The following is a 15,396-nucleotide window of genomic DNA, read 5'->3' as shown; positions in this document are numbered from 1 at the left end:
TACATGTGCCCACCAGTGATGAGGAACTAGCTCTGTGGGGGTACAATTTCTGCTTGATATGGGATTGCTGTATTCAGCAAGTCTCAATATTTCTGTCCTCTGGATTATGATCCAATCCATTAAAGAGCAGGGAGATTGCATGGCATGGTAATCAGGAGTTACTGTGGCCTGCATCTCTTTCCATCATATATCTTCTTTTTATGGCACTGCCAGTAATGTAGAGCAAGATATGGCATGTTGCATCTACTATATAGATGCTAAGCTTGAAATGTTTGAGAGTTGCAATAGGCAGGAGAACCCCACTTTGAGATACTACTTGGAGGTTCTATGTGCTAGTAAGTAGGAGAAACCATTATTTGACTTTAAACTGAATGTGTCTTATCTGAACACTCAGAGTCTTCCATGAATCTGAGAGAGAATACTCAGAGCCCTGTACCATTGCTCCCCAGTCATTGTCCCAACACTGCTGCTTTGTGTCTGTTACGATCCGTGTCCTAAACTGAAGCTGATTTGTTTCTTCAGTAAGGATTGTGTTCTTTGATCTTGTCCCATTGCTTGTAGAAGGGGTGTAGGTTAATAAGGGCTGTAATTGCTTTTTTATCAGAAAATTGAGTAGTCTGTCTGTCTGTGGCTAGTGCTATGAAGTGTTACTTAGCACTTCTTAGCACCTGAGCACCACGTGTTCTTTGGGGACACATTATGTAGCATTCCAGTGGGGAAATAAAAACCATTTCAGTATAGGTAAGGCATGTAGTAGCTGATGGAGTTTACTCCTTTCTAACCTGGGCAAATTAGAATTTGACTTCACAACAGAAAAACTGGCCCACTTTTCAATATACTGTTACACTCCTGAGTTTTCTCAAGAACGTACATTGAGAAAAAGAGAACACCTTCAGGAGGGATGTTGCAAGTCCTTCCATGTGTGGATGGTGACTGAGGCCCGGTAGGGATAAAAAGCTTTGTTCAGCAGCCTTGACAAACTGAATGAATAAAAAAGGCTTTTGTCTATAGATATAAAGGAGCAGAAGAAGGAACAAGAGGAAAAGAAGTTGAGGGAAAGATCAGCCACTTGAGGAGGAGTACATAATGAGTATTTATGTTATTTCAGTACCTGAAACAGCTGTGGTGGCCAAGATACAGTCAAGAGACACTTGTGGAGCAAAGAAAGATTCTGGGGAAACACTTTGATCAAAGGTAAAAGTATGCTTTTGCAGAGCAGAGGTATATTGTTTCACATTTTCTTGTCATGATCTTGCTGTGTTTTATTAGTGGAGTGAATGGCAGTAGTTTAATTCAAGTCACTACTGTAGCAAAGTAAATCAGAAATTTGACTCTTAGAAAAAAACCCTGATTATGTAATAGTTAATGTTGTTAATTCACATTTTGACTATTATCCCACAAGGATATGTCTATGAGGAAAACATCACTATGCTAAAGTTTTTCCATGATTATAGATATAGGTGAAAAATTAATTATGGGTTTCAATTTGTTCCCGATGAAATTAGTAAGAAAGCTCTAATTCACTTCAAAAACAGCATCTACATTTTATTTATGGCTAGTATTGAAAATATGCAGCCGAAAATATCAGAAAAACAAGCTTGTGTTGAGGACTGAGAAGAAACTGAGGATCCTGTATTCATGTGTATAATTGTATGTGCCTGGGCAGCTCTATGGACTTCAGTAGTGCAGAGCCACTCACACAATAAACATTTGCCAGGCAAATAATTAAACACTTTAAACGTTTACCTTTGTTATACTGCAAATGAGTTAAAAGTTTCTCCAAGTCCTGTAGTTTCCTATTCTGGTATACATGCACACAGAAAGAGTATAAAAAGTATTAGGTGAGGGTAGAAATTATATAAAGCTAAGAATTTATAAAGGAAAATTCCAATTCCTCTTCTAGGCTGAGATGCTGTGCACTTACTTTCTGCAGGAGAAAGCTTTACAAATGAAATATAAATGTTCTAGAAATATGGCACAAATTTGGATACGATTGCCAAGTAATCACTTGATGATAGACTATTCACTCAGAAAATCAAGTTATAACCTGAGCATCAGCCAAGTCAGCATCAAGAGACAAGCATGCTGAAAGTGGAAGGAATTAGAAGTTTAAAAAATAAGAATAATAGACATGAAAATATTAAAAGTCAAAATACATAATGAGTTCCATGATGCCAGTAAAGAAGAAATCAATATGCTTTCCTTTTAAGAAAGACAACAATGTGGATTTAGGGAAATACAGGCTGAAGAGCCTTTCCTCATTCCTCAGGAAAACCACTGATGAAATTCTACAAAAAAAGTTATTTTCAGAGATAAGAAAAACAAGAACACGACCAGCAGGAGTCAGCTTGAATTTTTCTCTTGGCAAATCATTCTTGACCAAGCTGATAGACTTCTACATTGAAATGATTTGGTCTGGATGGGGGGAGAGTAGCAAATCTTTAGCAAGTTTTTCAACACTATCCCATAACTTTTGTTATCCAAACAATGACAGCTGGACTGGGCAGGGAGACTAATTGGAGTGATGAAAATTGGCTGGACCTTTGAATTTCAAGGGTCTACATTTTCAAATCTAACAGTTCATGGTTCTCCTTGGGAGCTGATAGAAGTTGGGCCCAGTGCTAATGCCTTCGTTAGTGACCTGGACAAGAGGACTCCCAGCATCTCAGCAGCCCTCCAGGTAATATTGTACTGGAAGCAGCAGCTGATGCATGGAGGGGGCAGACATGTTACTCAGTGGGATCTAAACAAGCAAGAGGAATGAGCTATCAAGAACATCAGGAAGCTGAACAAGGACAAATACAAAATTCTGCACCTGGGGAAGAGCAAACCATGCATCAATACAGGCTGGGGACCAGCTCACCAGGTAGCGACACTGCAGGATAGGATCTGTATGTTCTACAGACAGCAAGTTGCATATGAATCATCTGTGCACCCTTACAGCAAGGCTGATGATATACACTAGGATGCATTATTAACAAAATATCAACAGGCTCAGAGAAGGGATTATTCCTGTCTGCTTGGCTCTGGTGAGGTTTGACTCTTGTAACATTTTTTCTATAATTCTGCAAAATAATTTCATAATTCTTATATTGAGGAAGGTTAATCAGGATTTGTTCTAGGATCATTAGAGGACTATGATAGGAGTGAAGTTACTAACGATACATAAGAGTATTCTCACATGGATGAAAATCTGAAATTCGGCAAAACATACAAGATTAGGTCATTATTAACACAGAGGAAATATTCTCAGGCAATACAAAAGTAAAGTACTTTATTTCCCAGTTACTTGTATAAACAGTTTTCTTTGGGGAAGGAAGCTTTTTAAAAATTTCTTTTAACTTTTATTTCTAGTAGTTCTAATTTTGACTTCTGTACAAATCATTAATAAATGTTTATCTAGCTGCATCAGAACTACCCTGTTCTCCTCCTTTTTGCCTCCTACGTTGGTGCGTGGGATTAAGTAGAAGTGCTAATTCTTGGTTATTGAGCATGACTTTGACTATTACAGTTATAACTAAAAAAAAGGTTTGAGGCTTGGAGTTGTTTTGACATTTTTGTCTGTTTGTTTGTTTTCATTAGGCTTGGTCTTACTATTCAAAGGATCCTCTTGACACAGGATCTAGTCTAGCACTATTACAAGCCACAGTATCTTTTTCAGAAATAATATAGTTTCCCCTCTCTCAGTTTTTCCTTCACCATAGTGTAAAACAGCTGATCTAAACTATTCTTGCTTTGCTCTTTAGCTGATGGAATGATTAGACTTATTGCCATAAACTGATGAGAGCCTGATCCTGAACTACTTATTTATGGGAAACTTAAATGAGAGAAAGTAGTAATAGTATAAATCTGACTTGACTCTGAATTTTGGAAAATAACCATGGTATTTCCTTGGTGGGTGTGTGGAAACATAACAGATTACATTGTGCCTCTGATATGAGCATTTGAGCTGTGCTCACCTTGACCACTGCTGGCTGACACTCCATGCAAGTTGCAACAGCCATTGACTTTAAAGTAATCTGCTTTGAAATATATTTTTGTATTTCCTCACAACTTTGCTCTTTGTCCTGACGCAGGTTGATCCTTACTAAAGGTCACACAGAAATACTCAGGCTCCTTATAAATATAAATACTCAACTCCTTATAAATGTTTGGGTTGATACACTGCCATCTCCATTGAAAATGTGCTACGTTTACTCCCAGGGAGCTGCAAAACTCCATCAGGAGTACCATGTGCATGCAGTATGGCAAAATGTGAGAAGCTGCATCTTAAAACCATTATAAAGGGAAAGGATTTGTAATACTTGTAGGCATTTCCAGAATAAGTCAGTTGATTGCTTTCCCTCTATCTGCTGGCTGCACACTTAGAATTACATAGCATGTAGAGCAACAAAGTTTAGGCTGGATTATATATATATATAAAAATATATATATAAATAAAGATTTCTGATAACAGTTTTAAGTAATGAAGTCATATCCTAAGATGTACTAAGGAAGCTGTATGTCAGACCTCTCTCTCCTATATACTAACCTATTTAAAATAAATTTACATTTAAGGTCTGATATGAAACCCATTGAAGTTAATGGAAAGACTTTAATGCTCTTTGACAAAAATACATATACGAGATGACATATTTTCTGTGATTCTATTTCTGTCACAGCTTGGCAGGATTTACTATTCCTATGCATTTCCAGCAAGGCTTCTTCCAGTTTCTTTTGTTATTGTTATTACTTTTTCCCATGATAATATCATACATCTTTTCTCTTCCATAGCTAAGGGCCTACCTGAATTTCCTACCAGCCAGCAGCTTTTTTCTCTTCTAAGATGTGAGTTGTATGTGACTCCCCAAACCCACCAGTCTGGCTTCTGAATGTAGCTGTAATTGAAAACAAAACAACAAACAAACCATGAGTTCTGTTCTTCGAAACACTCCAAGCCAGAAATTCTTCCTAATTCTTTTTTTTCTTCTTAATTCTTTGACTTCATATAGCATTTAAAATTAAATTCTGGTTAGAGATGTTCTGCTTCATGTCTGCGATTTCATGAAACAGCAAAGCTGTTCCCTGCAGCAAACACTGCTGGAACATAGTGTGGCAATAATAGGCATTTGCTGTTTATACACAATTGGTACTACTTCTTTTCTGGGTAGCAGTTTAGAAGACCTTTTAAAATCTTTATATATATATATATACATATATATATATACAGAAAGCAAAGGCTTTGCTAGTTTAAGTTAGTGTATTAACTGTTGTAACTTCTTGTGAAATGCATTTCTGAGCCCTGTGATATGGTAAGAGGAGGATTTGAATTAAAACTATAAATTTGCTGCTTGCAGGGGGTAGAGAGAAGGGAAATAGTGATCAGCAACATGCAGATGTTGCAAATAGGCCTACATTTTCAGTGAGCCATCCAAGAACTGTGGAGTGGGTTGTTCTGAACACAGGAATGTTTATGATCTAGTTCTAGGGCTTCTCTCCTTTCCTTTTTTTTTGGTATGCATTTATTCCTTCTTTCTTGAGCCTCTCTCCTTCCCACCTCTTCCAAATATGGACCTTAAATTTTTAGATAGCTTTGAAATCTCTGACTAGGGAAAATTTAACCAGACACAGAATGTGGCACTGGGATGCAACAGAACTTTGTGGTTACCTGCTAAAGGTTTAAGTACAGTTGTAGAGAAGAAAGCAATGGTAGTGAATGGCTGGAAGACAGTTACATGAGAGCTGTGTTCTCACATACTGCATTGTCCTCATAAGGGCAAAGTCAACACTTACCAACAATACCACAAGATCATATTGTAAATATCCTACATGCAACTCTAGTCACCATCACTGGAACACTTCAGATATTTATAGAGTATTTTCTTCATAAGTAGGATCTTCTGTTTGCTTGTTTCACTCTCTGGTTTTAATAGTAATTTTGGTATATTTCTGGAAAGTAGATTAACTTTGTTTGTAATCCTGAAAGACTTCTCATGCCCTTTGTTCTTTAATGTAAGTATGTCAGATATGGAATACAGCAGCTTTGTAAGTCCGTTCATATCCCTGCTGGATACTTGGCTGAGAGAAACATGTATTTAACTTTATTTAACATTATTAACTACCTGAAGTATTAGTATTCTTATACAGCAATTCACAACAGTCAAGGATTGCAAAATTACTGGAGAGATGCTGCATTTATGAGATCACCCCAGTCTGATGTACACACTGCTAATGGGCTGTGATCCAGTAGCTTCAGTTCTCCCCCGTGAAAATTATGCTAGGGGAAGATTTGATAATCCCTAGTTCCCATTCTGTACAGAAGTAAATGAGGCATTTTATTTATTTCCCATTTAACTGATATGATTTCCTGCATTTGTATCAGCAAAAGCCAGTAGCATACTAAGGAGAGTAAAGCACTAGGACTGTTCCAAAGCTGGTACAGTTTCCTTTACTTCCCTTTGAACTCCGGACTCCTTTCCTCTCCACATTGACACAAAGGCCATGATTCAGAGCCCATTGCAATTAATAGAAATACTGATATCCTTACATATCCGCTAGTTTTTATTACTAGCAAGGTTACCTTCCATTTCCTTGTGTAACTACATCCTTCCTGCAGTTGTTTCCAGCTTTGATAGTTTAAGGCCACCTCTGAGACCAGGAAGCACAGAGCTACTTCATGCTGAAGATGGAGATTTTTTACAAGATTTAATATTAATGTAAGATATTGAGATTTTTTAATAAGCCAATCAGGAAGACAGTGGTGTAGGACCATGCAAATGAAAAAAGTTTAGTGGCACTGTTCTGTACAGGAGTTCTGAAGATGGGTTCATCACATGTTCTGCACTTGTAGATCACCACATTGATTTAATTACTTGAGACACATCCCGTGAAACTTGAGGCACCAAAATGTGACATCTCTAGAGGCCTATTTGGATGTTTGGTGGTCTAAAGTTGCTCTTTAGAGTTGCCCATTCTAGGACTGGGGAAGTTACCATTCCCCTGTATTTGGCAATGGTGAGCCTACACCTTCAATACTGTGTTCAGTTTTGGCCCCTCACTAAAAGGAGGACACTGAGGTGCTGGAACAAGCCCAGAGAATGGCAACAAAGCTGGTGAAGGGTCCAGAGCAGAAGTCTCATGAGGAGCAGTTGAGAGAACCAGAGCTGCTTAGTATGGATAAAAGGAGGCTGAGGGGAGATGTTATTCCTCTCTACAACTACCTGAAAGGAATTTGTAGTGCGTGTGAGTATTAATTTGTTCTCTTCTCCTTAGTAACAAGTGAAAGGATGGGATGAAATGGTCTGAAGTTGCACCAGGGGAGGTTTAGATTGGATATTAGAAGGAACTTTTTCACTAAAAAGGTGATTAAACACTGGAGCAGGCTGCCCAGGGAAGTAGTTGAATCACCATCCTTGAAGGTGTTTAAAAAATGTGTAGGGGTGCTGCTTAGGGACACAATTTAAACTCTGGACATGGTAGAGTTTGGTTAATGTTTGGACTCGATGATCTTAAAGGTCTTTTCCAACCAGAATGATTCTGTGATTGATTCTGTGATTTCACTGATGCTATAGAGAGTCCAGGGAGCTTATCCTTCCATATCAGGTATTACCTATTGAAGCTTTTTCTGTGAAATCTGGACCCATGGAAATCAATGGGAAATTACCTCTTCATGTCCAAACAGCTATTGATCTGGAAGAAGCAGGTTCTTAATTACAACCATTTAGCATAAATGCTTCTTTTCAAGAGAGGGAAATTGATCTGGCGAACTGATAGAAACCGCAGACTGTGTGTAAACAGGAGAGGGGAGGAGAAGAAGCAGGAAGGTAGGAAATGTCATTATTTTCTCATTCTTCAAATTAATACTTTGAGGAATAATTTGGCAATTGCTCGTTTTTCTAATGAACCCCTGCTCTTGATTATGATAAATAGTAAATTATATGATAAATTCTCCTTTGCTTTCACTGGCAAAGTTGTCTATATTGACAAGACATAATGAGATTTATTTTTTTTTTAATGGGAAGCAAAAAGCAGAGAATTTCCTGCAATGCTGCAAAGCACACTGAGCTGATGAGCCCAATGCAGGGATGCTTATGATAAAGCACTGCAGAACACAGTTGATTAGAGCATTGAATTAGCCATGCTATCGTGCGCTCTCTCTCATCATCTTGTTCGTTCTTTCAGCCTTCTATTTCACCCTTTCAATCTGCACATTTTTGTTTTCTTGTCCAGAAGTTTTTTTTTTTTGAGAATTCAGCACAAATGCCAGGGCTCGGCTTTCATCAGAAAATAAGCCCCAGCATTCTGCTCCAGTGAATCTCAACAAATGCTGTGCATGGTGGCCTCTTCAGGTCACATTCTAACAGTCCATATAGATTAAATGAATGTGGAACAATACAGAACACCTGTATAAACCTGTGATCTATACTGCATATTTGCCTAAAAAATGTCAGCACTGCTGTGACGATAGCAAACAGATCTGGATCTTCTCTTTTGAAAGGCACAGTTTAACTTAATGAACAGCACAGTAAGGTCAAGGGGTATGAAGGGAAAGCAAAGTAAAGGTTAAGGCTGATTCTGCAGGTCAGAGATGGGATGCAGAACCATATCCAAGCTTGTGCTAATGCACCTCTTTCACTCCTCCTCCCCCACTGTCACCAACCACTGCCTTTAGCCATGGGGCATTAGAGGATCACGCGGCACTGCCTCAAGACCAAACAGCAAAGATCACGTTTACATTTGTGCCAGTGTCCTGAAGCCTCTGTGTCAGGATGAGTCAGATACTTCCTCTGGTTGGGAGGCTTGGGTGTCCACATACTTGTCAAAGTCTGAAGATGAGCTCTCTCAGTATGAGCTACTCACTGTGCACACTACTGAAAAGGTAGGTTGTTGGCAGTGAGGATTAATAGCAGACTCTCTGGCTTAGCTATCTGAATGAGCCTTCCCTATGTACTAACACATACAGTGCTACTTATGCAAGTGCTTGGAAAAACTTAAATCTTTGTATAATCATAATTTACTCCCGTGAAAATTTAGAGTTTAGACTTTTCTGAATGCTCTGGCTGGTTCTGCCTTTGGATATGCCTCATTATTTTCCTACCTAAGTGAGAAAGAAAGTAAATGCTTCTTGGAAGTAAACAGTATCACAGTGAAGGCTGATGCATATAATGAATGCACTTGCAACCATATACTCCTGTTCATTTTGAGGCCTGATAGAATGAGCACTTTTTTCCCCAATACTAAGATGGTATATTCTATTGTAACAAGGGTAATAAGGCAATGCGTCTTAGGAGGGCTGTTCTGATCTTACAGTCAGACCTACTGTAATAGTATGGTTCCTATTCTTGCAGATGGCTATACCAGAAATATGTTGCGTCTCATATCCAGTTGCCATTAATAGCTGATCTGAAGTTGTAATCCCCAAATAGAAGCACAGAATCGGTGGGCTTTCTCCTTTATTTTAAAATTCAAAACTCTTCTATTGGCTAGTGCTCCAGAGCAAACCTTTGATGTAAGTTCTTCACAGCTGTGTTAGAGCTTCTGCAACTTTTGGCATAAACATGGGGCTTCTGCAGTCAGAACTGTGTACAATTCTTGTACTCATGCATATCACCACTGATTTCTGTGGGAACTGTGTGACCATTCACATGAAATGCTGGTAGAAATTGAATATCTTTTAAGAACATTAAAGTTTACACTTTTTTATTGTCCTGTATTTGAAGACAAGATGTTCTGCTGGCCATATGAAAAAGCCTGTGAATAGAATGTTCTTACTAGCTAGCAAAACCTCATTTTGATCAGTTTTGAAAATATAAAAGTTTCCTAAGCTGCTCAATTCCCCCAGCTGTGTATGACATTCAACTAGCAGACTACGGGTGATGAGTCTCTATATGGACATGATCAGTATTTGCAGCACGGTGCCTTTGCAGCTGCCATGCTGATGTCTATGGCTGAAAAATTCCAGTCTCTGTGCATGACTTTTGACCACAGAGATTTTATTCTTCTAGCCCCTACATGGACAGGCCTGCTCCCTTTCACTTTCTGCAATGTCCTGAGTTAGGGTGGCCTGGTGTGGGCTGTCCTTTTGACAGAGACTCCCAAACACTCATGAGGCTCTGTCAGAAGTCTTCAGGCTTCCATGACAGTCAGCATTGTTGGGCATAATTAAAAATTGGTGTGTGAAAGAAGTGGAGTTAGTAACCTCCTATTGCCCAGTACTTTTATTCCAGCTATGCATAACACACATGTAATAAAACTGTATTTAGAATATCAATAGGTTTACTAGAATAAAGCATCAATTTCACAGTTTTGGAAACAAACAAAAAAACAAAACCCAAAAAGTATTTAAGAAAGTCACTATCCGGGAGGTGGGAATGAGATTAAGATTCTTTTCTTGGTTTGACTGTTGCTAAATTTACCAAGTCTCTTTCTGCACGATCAATATTTAAATATTGAGACTTAATATATGAGGAATGTTGTTTTCTAGTATCAAACTCCCACTGCCAGTAAAAATTGTACATCCATGTAAATGTAACAAACACAGTAACCTAAACCTATATCTCTTTAAAATTGCTGGTGTTTAATTATTCTTTTACCTCTTACTTTTATAGAAGCCTATACACAAGTCCTGAATAAAAATCTGCTTGTATATATGAAAATACCATAGCAACATCATGACAAATCCAGTAATCTTACACCTATAGTGTAAAGAGTGCCTGCTACTTCATAGGTAAAAGAAAGAACAACATAGAGCTTATAGCTGTGAAATAATTGAATAAATTCCTTGTGATGGATATTATATAAAAATATAAATTAATTTTTATTTCATCTACATAGTTTGAAAGAGAGAGCCTGTCTTTCTTCCAAAATACCATGTTTCAATAAAATGAATATAAGCCAAGTCTACAAATGTGTGGTTATGAAAAACAAATAAGTATTTTCTGCAGAGAAATTATGTACCTTGGAAAGCCCATATTGAATGTGGTGTAAATGCACTGACAGAAATTCTACAAAGAATTCTGTCTTTTACTAAACTGATTAAAGTGGGATTTTCTGTTGATTTTCCTGCAATTAATTTTTTCCTATGTTGCTTACAGGGCAAAATCGTTTTGTAATTATCTGATAAAATTATTCTGACACTGCAGGAGTATTGTCTTACATAACAAAATCAATAGCTTGAAGCATCATAAATGATCTGGTAACTGCCCTGAAGAGCTGCATATAGTATTTCTCCTTATTTTGCCACAGGAAAGAAATGAGTTCCCAAGGCTATACGTACATTTCAGTCCTTTATTTCCACACTCTTTATGAGAGAGGTCTGAAAATGTGAGGCCATAATTATGAAATTCATGTGTCTGTTTCCAGAAAGGCTTAACTCCTTAGTGTACTTGGCTTGTCAAGCAGTGCAGTTAGGGCAAAATGTGGATATAGAGTTAAGAAGACTTTACTCCGGCTTATTATTCTTAGACATGAATTTTCGTGGGGTCTCTGTCTAAGTGCAAAGCTTGACAAACTCCCATGCATGAATAGGACTTGCCTATGTTGTTGTCTCTGCTAGACTAGGACTTCTTTGAAACAATTTATAGCAAAGAAGAAATTCAGACAAAGAAGAAACCTGGCAGCTGGTGTGATTTGACAGCTTGAATATAGTTAAAGCATAATCCTGAGAGGCTGGGGATTTGGACTGAAAACCAATAATTCTACATGTATCTATAGTTTACTTCCTATCAGGACTGAGGCAAGTTTAAATAAATCTTGTTTGCTTAATGAAAAAAGAACATCCTGACACAGTGAACAGCATAAAAGTGACTAATCCATCTCTGTCTTCCCCAGTGAATATTATTCATTATGCTATTTGCTTTTCTAGAATATTTTTTCATAGTCTGAAATGTTAACTCCATATGTAACAACTAGCATGAGATATATATAGGAAAACTGAGCCAATAATTTATAGACTAGTAATGGAATAAATATCTCTTTGCTTTTGGTGACTTATCACTGGCCTGAATATTTTTTTTCCACAAAATGTGTCTTTTTCTTTAAACAGGTCACCAAATGTCTGAGGGGAACAGTTATTGATCAGGAGGTGTTTTTTTTCTGATTAGTTGATGGTGCCTGTCTGACTGACACAAACTCCACACGTGTAATTGTACAATTCTGCAGTGAGTTAGCTCCCTAAGCTAAGAGTGCAAATTCTTTAAGTGCAGTTTCTCAAGAAGTTTTCTTAAGAAAAAATGTCTTGAGAGCACATATTTTTCATGATTTATGCAGGAATCATTTCATGGATGCCGTGCATGTGAAAGGGTCCTGCTGCAAAACCAGTTAGCCTTAACAAGTTACAGAGAACCACTGCAAAAGAGTTACAAGAAACAACCCCGGAAGTTCGTTTCACAGATGCCGTTTGTTAACGTGTTTGCTATCTGCTCCTGCATGCTTTTGGCTCAAGAAAGATTACCGGACCTTCCTCTAGCTCCTGGCAGCTGGCAGGCTTGCACTAGCTGAGAGATAGTGGTTTCTGGCATGGGGACACCTGCGGGGGGTTTCATCGGTCTCCCCAGAGCGGGACGCCCGACCCAAAGCCCCCGGGCTGGCTCCCTGCCCGCCCTAGGGACCAGCGCTCCCCCGCTCCTCGCTTCCCCGCGCTGCCGCTGCCCCGGCGCTGCCCAGGGTGCTAACGCTGTCCCCGGTGCTGAAGAGGGAACCTGGACGGGTCCGCAGCCGGCGGAAAAGCGCTCGGGAGGCTGGCGGTGCGCGGAGCGGCTGGGGAGCGGGCGACTGTGGGGAGGAGAGGGGGGGCGGTTTGGGGTGTGATATGGCTGGCACAGCAATAAGCAGCGATGTGGAGCTCGCCCCGGAGCGGCTTCTCCCTCCCGCTGCGGCCGAAAGAGAGGCTCCTGGCACGGCGACTCGTGGGCACTTGGTTCCTCGCATCTGCGGCTCGCTGAGCCCGTGTGGGTTGGTCCCTTCCCCGCCACTGTGCCCCGGCTCTTTGCTGACCCCTTCACCACGAAAGGAAAGTTTTGTCTGTGATACATTTCTCCTCATCTTTGGTACCCAGACCTTTGGGTACCGGGAATGGGAGGTGGCGGGGGCCGGGGGAGGGAAAGGGGGGAGTTATCTCTTACTTATTTATTTATTTAGTTCTTTCCTCCCTCAGGTCGCCATGGTGATACCGAGCTCCCTCTCCCTCGGATCAAGAAGAGACGGGCACCCCTTCGTTAGTACCACTCGTCCCTTCTGTTCTCGGAGGCTCTCCCCTCCCGGCGGAGGCTCTCCCCTCCCGGCACGCCCAGCGGGGTCGGGGCCGCGCCGCCCCCTCACCCTGGCTCCGGCTTCTCTCAGTCTGGCCACGGCTGCTCTCGGCGCTACCCCGGCTCCCCCCAGCCTCGCCCCGGCTGCCCTTAGCGCTGCCTGTATCAGCCCAGTGCAACCTTAGCTCTCCGAGGCGCGGCTGCCCCCCACTGCCCTCCCAGAGGAGACGGTAGCAGGCAAAGCAGCCAAAACAGCATATCCTCCTCTACATGGCCGCTTTGAAGTTCGTCCCTGTTTCGGCGCTGCCGCTGGAGCGCCGCTGTGGAGGGGGCGTCCGGGCGGGCCATTCCTGGTCGCCCCTGCCCGTGGGTGCCCGCTGTCGAGCCCCGAGGCGAAGGGACGACAGCGCAGCCCCGGCCCCGTCGCGGCTGCAGCGCTCTGCCCGAGGGCGCGGGGCCGGAACTCTCGGGCTGGAGGCTCCCGGGCTGGAGGTTCCCGGGCTAGAAGCAGTTGGAAACTGGTCCCCCAGGTCCGGCCCAGTTCCACGCTCTGTACCCCCTCATCCCCGGCTCCCCATCCGCCACCTCGCCGCTTGCCTAGAGAAAAGAGGCCGAGGCTGCTCGCCCCACGGTTACATAAGTAACGCACCCCGTACCTCCCCGGCACTGGAGAAGGGAGATTGAAGGCGGGGGAGCTGGGGTGTGGGGGGGAGGTTGGTGGGGGTGATGGTGTAGCAGCGGTGCTGGAAAAACGCGGGGGCAACAAGCCGTAGGGGTACAGGAACCAAAACGCAACCCCCCAGCCACTACCTCCGCCTCCCTTCAGGTAACCGTCCCCGCCTTACCTGGCGGCGGCACGCTGCTCTCACTCCATGCCGGTTCCCCGCGGGACGGGGCAGGGCGACACTGCCCAGCTCTTCACCGGCTCCGGCTCCGGCTCCGAGCCGGTGGGTGCCTGCGCGTGTGTGAACGCTGCTCGCTGTCACACGGCCCCGAGGATGCTGTCGGGCGTCTCCATTCCCCACTCCGCTCGCCCACTTCCCTGCCTGCTCCGCTCCGCCGCCGCGCAGACCGGCACCCGCCGGGGCAGCGGCACCCGCCGGCTGCGGGGCTCTGTTCCGGCCCCCTTCGCGCCGCTCGCAGCGGGAGCGGGGGGCAACCGGACGGCCGCGGCGGCGCCGCGCGTGTCTGCCGGGGTGCGTGTCTGTGTGTAGAGGAGGGAGGCGGCGAGGAGCGCAGCAGGCGGGCAGGCGGGGGAGGCGCGGCCCCGCGGAGGCAGCCGCGGGCGGGCCCAGGGGCTGCGGCCGGCGCCGGGGGGCTGCGCTAGCCCGGCCGGCGCGGCGGCGGGAGGGAGGGAGCGCGGCTGCCGGCAGCGCCACCTGCGGGCAGCGCGGGGCGGCGGGGGAGAGAGGAGCGGGGTGCGGAGGGCTCCTGCCGCGGGGGCCGCCCTGCCGGCTTGCCCGCACAGCCTCCCGGCCCTCGGCGGGGAAGGCGGGTTGCAGGTGGGGAAGTCGCGGCCGGGACGGGGGAGCCGCCCCGCAGGTAGAGCTTCGTCGCCTTCCGTGGGGCTGGGTGACATGGCGGGTGTGGAAAGGGGAGAGGTTCAAGCTCTTTCCCCCCCAAGTCTCCCGGGAGTGCGGGCACCAGCTCCCGCAACCTCTCGCCTCGAAGTCTGCCTCGGGACCGTCCTGCTTTTCCCATGCGCGCCCGTCCCCACGGGGAAGGTGGGGTCTCGCACTGCAAACCAGCATCCACCTCATTCAGGGCAATTTACAGCGCCTTTACTCCCCCCGATTTACTCTGTGGGGAGGGGATCTTTGACACCACTTTCCCACTCTCGGGCTTGGTTGAAAGTGGCCAACAGGCTGCACATTCCTGAGCAGGAAGGGCAGCTGCCAGAGAAACAGGCAGGTGGCTATGTTCAGGCAGTAACAGACACCTTATTTAGGAGTTCTTTAGGAAAACTTGCTGGGAAGTAGAACCAAGAAGGCATTTGCCAGACGTCCTGATAGCTTGACTCTCGGTCTTTTTCAGACTACTCCAGCTTATTCTTCACCTTTTGTGTCTACGTTGTTTATCCATATTGCAAACGAATGCACCTATTCAGTGGGAAGCAAAATGGGTAACATAAAGAATAACAGTCTGCACTTTCACAAATCATAGCAGTTTC

General features: G+C 43.5%; 1 protein-coding gene across 2 annotated transcripts in view; it reads right to left on the bottom strand.

Moving 5' to 3' along the window:
* Nucleotides 1–14,469, bottom strand: part of KCNJ6 (potassium inwardly rectifying channel subfamily J member 6) — a 159,918-nt gene extending 145,449 nt beyond the window's left edge. Inside the window, exons 1-2 of one of the 2 annotated variants that reach the window (XM_071753194.1) lie at nt 14,072–14,469; nt 4,786–4,877 (exon numbers count right to left, since the gene is read on the bottom strand). The gene's annotated coding sequence lies outside the window, so the exon portion shown is untranslated. The remainder of the gene's footprint in view (nt 1–4,785; nt 4,878–14,071) is intronic. The other variant, XM_071753204.1, reaches the window with a different exon arrangement.
* Nucleotides 14,470–15,396: the final 927 nt, after the last annotated feature.

The sequence above is a fragment of the Heliangelus exortis genome, chromosome 1, assembly GCF_036169615.1.
Source record: "Heliangelus exortis chromosome 1, bHelExo1.hap1, whole genome shotgun sequence".
Lineage (NCBI taxonomy): Eukaryota > Metazoa > Chordata > Aves > Apodiformes > Trochilidae > Heliangelus > Heliangelus exortis.
Note: the sequence above shows the minus strand (reverse complement) of the source record. Positions and strands in the feature narration are given on the sequence as shown.